This window comes from Morone saxatilis, unplaced genomic scaffold, assembly GCF_004916995.1.
Source record: "Morone saxatilis isolate NCDOM2014 unplaced genomic scaffold, NCSU_SB_2.0 Contig16, whole genome shotgun sequence".
In the NCBI taxonomy this organism is placed as follows: Eukaryota; Metazoa; Chordata; class Actinopteri; family Moronidae; genus Morone; species Morone saxatilis.
In genome coordinates, this window is record NW_023339718.1 from 11,904,487 (window position 1) to 11,909,782 (window position 5,296).

Sequence of the window (5,296 nt, forward strand, 5' to 3'; positions counted from 1 at the left end):
TTTTTTTTTTTTTTAAGGAAAAAAAAATTCTGCGATTGTGTGTTTTCTCTCCACTTCATGCCCAAACACACTTAACACAACAACAGATGGCTGTGTGTCATCAGAGCGTTGATTCAAGCCGCATATTTCCATGGAAAGAGTCACAGCGGAGAGAGATGAGGGTCCAAATGGCTGTTTATTCTGCCACAAGTCATCCCCAGGGTGTGATGAAGGAAGGTCTATCCTACAGTAGGACACCGAGTCAGTTTAGCATGGAACGGCTATGTCCAGAGCCGCTACAGTAAATCATGTTAATTGATCAGCAGCTTTGCAATGCATGGGGTTTAAATGAAGGTTGTTTAATCATTATAGGGAAACCAAGTGGGTTTAACTCATCTTGCTGTATACTGTTTGCCAAGTGTGTGTTTGTATGTGTACGTAGTGGAACATCATGGAGTGGCTTAACTACTTCATTAAAAAGGCATTTGAAAAGATAGATGCTGCAAATGAGAAACGGGCAAATTTATTTCTTATGGTAGAACATTACAAATGGGCCTAGCTCCAATATCAAGTAGTTTAAGCATTTGCAGATCTATTAAATGCTGCCTAGTACACGGTAGACCTGTCTCACAAATTTCATATGAATGCGATTGTTTGTGCTTCCTGCAAACTGATTCGCTGTCTGGTGAGCAATCACGGACATCATTTCTTCCTTTTGGCCCGGATGTGATTCACTGTCCAATGCATTCATGTCTCTCTCTGGTCAGATGGCCAGCAAGATGTTTTGACACCTCGGGGCTCCTTGTCTGTCAGAAACTCAGCCAGAAAGACTGACAGACAGACCGACACACAAGCAGACATCTCCTGGAGCCTGCCGCTGCTTATTCAATTCAGAATATTTTAATAAAGCAGACAGGCAGAGAGAAATAAGGCTAGGAGGAAGGAAGGAAGGAAGATAAGGCCGAGGGAGACTCACAGAGGGTGGAAAAGAAGGTGGGGTATAGAAAGTGAGTGACAAAGAACAAGGGGGATGCTGACATATGGGATGAAATTATAGAGTGGGGGAAGAATGGAGAGAGTGAAAGTGAAAGGAGGGTTTCTGACAGAAAGAGGGTGAAATGAGTGGGTGGAACAGGGAGACAGATAGAGGGGGAGAGATAGAAGGTGGAGGTAGGTTAATGGAGAGAGAGAGTGGGGGGGGACTGAAGGTGCAATGGAAGGAAAAGGAAGGGGGTGGAATGAGAGTGATGGAGGTGAATAGAAAGGGGTGGACAGCTTGGTGTATGGACATCACACGCATGGGGCCTCAGAGGAGCTGGGGAGGAAGGAGGGGTGTCCACACCGCTCCACAGCCTCACAAAGGACGCTGACTTCCTGGCTTGCCGTGGTCCTTTTTTATAACCCATCGGGACGAAACTTCAAGAGGGATGGGTGGTCTTAAGTGGAAGGGGCTTAAGTATCCCTTCCACCCTCAAGTACGCCCGCGTTTAGTTAAAAGTAACACACAGGGGAAATCAGAGTATTCTTTTCAGCATGTTATTACTTTTATATGAATTATTCTTCTCTGTTCTGCCGTGAGTCGCTCAAGCCTCAGCGGGATCGACAGCAACAGGGATAAACAGAATGAGGGCTGAATTTACAAAAAAAAAAAAAAAACGAACAGCAGTAGCAGGCCTACTTTACGCCTAAGCTCCTCCTCTCACCAGAACTGATGCAAAACAACGGCTGGCCTTTTCCCTCTAAACCTCATCCCGCGTCACTAGGCTCAGGGCTAATGGGTAACCATGGTTACAGGCCTCACACATCCCCTCCATTTTTTTTTTTCCCAGGGAAATAGATTGGAGGAAGAGAGAGCGAGAAGGAGAGGGTGTCAGTATTGGTACCTGGTTGTCCTTGTATCACTGATGCTTATCCGATCACTCCATCTTCATAAAGCTGTCCATTACCATGCATGTACTGGTCCCCTGTCCCTCTCCAGCACGCCACTCAGCTGGAGGGGAATAAACTAAGCTCGACTCTGGCTGATGGGCTCGCTGGCTTCAGGACGGCTTTTTGTTTCACCACAGTGTGAGGCCTTGGTCGCTGTTTTACCTTTCACCTCCATGACGCCTGAGAAAGCTGCTCTCTTTGTTGTATATTGAGCTGAAGGTGAATACCGTGCAAGTGGTGCAATCTGGTCAGAGACAAGTGAAGGAAGGCTAGTGTTTCTCAGGATAGACGCCGGCGTTGATGATGAGGTGCGCCAGATGTAGGTCTACTAGTTGGAGTCAGATGCAGGGAGCTCATTGCGTTTCTGTTTCAAGGGCTCTCCATATCCAGATGTTGCCAATCGAAGTGTGTTCCCCTGACATCTTGTGTCTGTAATCAAAGACAGAGTGCACACCGTGAGAGAGACAGCCCAAGACACCCACAATGACATTGTGGAGGTGAAAAACCTCTCAGGTCGCCCCCAGCAGTACTCACCTGGGAGCTGATGTGTGAAGTTGGGGGTTTTGTGGGTGTGTGTGTGTGTGTTGAAGCAGGTGATGGAGTTTAGCGGGGTGTGTTAGGGGTTCAAAGAGCAGCCCTCGGAGCGCATCACAACCTACTCTAACGAACAGGAAGGATAGGCGTACCTGCCATTTGATTGGCTCCCAATCAGGCTGCCACGGCAACCCCTCACCCATCCTGCCTCCCTGTCTCCTCCCTTCCTCCCTTTCCTCTCCCCTCCCCCCTCCCGGCTAGGCTCTCAGATGAGTCGCGCTCAGACAGGTGAGATGGCTCATGAATATTTATGCAGTGGGATTTCATTCCTCCTGCCGCTGGCCCCTCCCCCTCTCCAACGCAGTGCTGCGTTTGTCCTTCACGGTAAGAGGCAGCGTCCTCGCTCCTGTCCCTCAGGTTAATCTGCCTGCTCCCTAGCCAGTGTGTGTGTGTGTGTGTGTGTGTATATGTGTGTATGTGTGTGTGTGCATTTGACTGGTAAGAAGGTTTCCCCTAGTGAGTGATGAGAAGGCAGACCTGTCACAAGGGGCCCCGCTGAGATCGAGAGCTCCTAACACCTTTCATACATCTCTCTCGCGCTCTCTCTCTCGCTCTCTCTCTCTCTCGCTCTCTCTTGCTCTCTTGCTCTCTCGCTCTCTCTGAAGGAGAAGGTGTGTGTATGTCTGAACTGTGAAGCAGTAAGATAGCTTACACCCAGTTTGATGACTGTCAGTGTCAGGGATCCTAAACTATACACTATATAAAGCTAACTCAGTCAGTCGATCATAAACTGATTTTAATTTATATTTTTTATTAGTTAAATCTACTTAATGTTTCTTAATAAAAAATGTTGTACTTTTTATACAGACAAAGAAGGCAACTTTGTAGTATGTCGACACAAATGTGATTGAATGATTTCAGCAAGACTAGCATGATTTTTAGACACTGCCGTGGATTCACTTGTCATAGAAAAATAAATTGTGTCTGCATTCTTTTGTGATTTGAACAGCTGTTACATTTACTAGTGACAGCTTTTAAATATGAAGGGTTTATTGCTTTTCTCCATTTTATATTTCATTAGAATTGTAGACATCACTTTGGGCTCTGGTAACTTCTGATAGATTAAGTTGTTAAGCAATCACATTTTAAAAAGAATATATAGATGCTCGGATGTGTTTGATTCGAAAATTAAAGAACTACGTTTTTTGTTGTTAACTGTAGATTAATTAGTAATGACTGTAATTGTTAGTTGCGGGCGGCCCCTTAAGCTGAGAAATCTTTATGCAAATAAAGTGCCAGGCCAGCCAATTCTGTTATGCTAGATTACTGAAGAGCAGGGCTACTATAGCAAAGAGAAAGTAGTGTGTTTCCTCTGAACTTTTGTCCGAGAATGCTATATAGTATTGGCTTATGTGTTATCCTGCAGTTGTCCCAGATCGGAGATTACAAAGACAGCAAGATTCACCCCAATCAGACTGACAAGCCTCCTCCCAATGTGTATGTGGTGGGAGGATCAGCCATGTTTCATAAATATATGTACATACTGTATTTGTTATTCAAATCCAAGGATAAAAGCCATGGTGGAAGGGGTTTAGTCATGCTGCGAAAGCAACAAGACAAGAGGAGAGCCATATTGGAGTGGAACAGAGAGTAGAGGGGGAGATGCAACCTAGCAGAGAGAGATAGAGACAGAAAAAGTGGGTGCCTCTCTTTATGCTTATTAGTTAGGCATTAGCTTTAGCTAAGCACATTGCTTGTGGGGACTGTATCATAATTGTACAATTTCAGTCTGCTGCCACCCACACCCAATGCAAATATGGATACGATCTGTTTATAATTAGCATACCTGTTAAATGTATTTGTTAGTATTGCCTAGAGAACACAGCCTTTTGTTTGCTGGCAGATGTTTTTGTTCTGCTATCGTGGGGGTTTTCTAGGAAACTGTTTCTCAGAAGACATTTTAAGGCATACATGTAAACAAATATGAGAATCATAGATTGTGATTTGCACGTTGCTGGGCCAGCTTCGCAGATAAGGTGAGAGGAAAATGCAGTGTTTTTGTCAGACCTGGATATCAGAAAAGTAAAGCCGCAGAGCTGCAGCCTGTGAGGCCCTATAGTGACAATCTAGTGGGAACCAAAGCAGAACTAAAGCAATACTAGCCTAATTAGCTGACCTGATTACTATATAGGCTGGATAAAGTATGGAAAGGAATCATCCTCATAAGGCATAATTACAAACCAGCACATGCATGTTTTCCATCTAAAGTGGAATTAGTTTAAAACCAAACAGATTTGGTTTAAGAACTTTTATTAAGAAGCAATGCAACAACACAGCCTCCTATATATACACACATAGCCACTTTTGAATGCCATCATTCATCCATCCCTTTGCCATAGCTATCTGTTATGGCTGAAGTAAACATTAGGGCCATCAGTCTGCGGTGTGCATGGAGGTGGTTGCCTCCATTTGTCCATGTCCAGTCAGCTGCGGAGAAACGGTGATGGAATCCTGACAGATTGTCTGTGTTTTGGAGCGTGTTGTTTTCCTTGCCCATCCATTTCTCTCCTCCTAGCCATGTTTGCCATGCATCATATCTCTCTCTCTCTCCCTCTCCCTCCTTCTACCGCCTCCTCCTCCTGCGTTGCTCATCATTTCTCGGAGGGATGGGAGCATGGAAGGACATCCGGACTACCTGCGAGGAGAAACTATGGAAACACAGCACTTGTTATTAGTGTACACTGTATGAAGCTCGGCAGCACCACACAAAGACACAACCATAACCGGCTCTTTTTAATTCTCTCGCTCTCTCTCTTATTCTGCCTCTATCTTTCTCCAATGCACCCCCCCCCCC

General features: G+C 45.2%; 1 protein-coding gene across 1 annotated transcript in view; it reads left to right on the plus strand.

Moving 5' to 3' along the window:
- Positions 1-5,296, plus strand: part of ndufaf2 (NADH:ubiquinone oxidoreductase complex assembly factor 2) — a 14,229-nt gene that overhangs the window by 4,162 nt on the left and 4,771 nt on the right. The gene's annotated exons all lie outside the window — the stretch shown is intronic.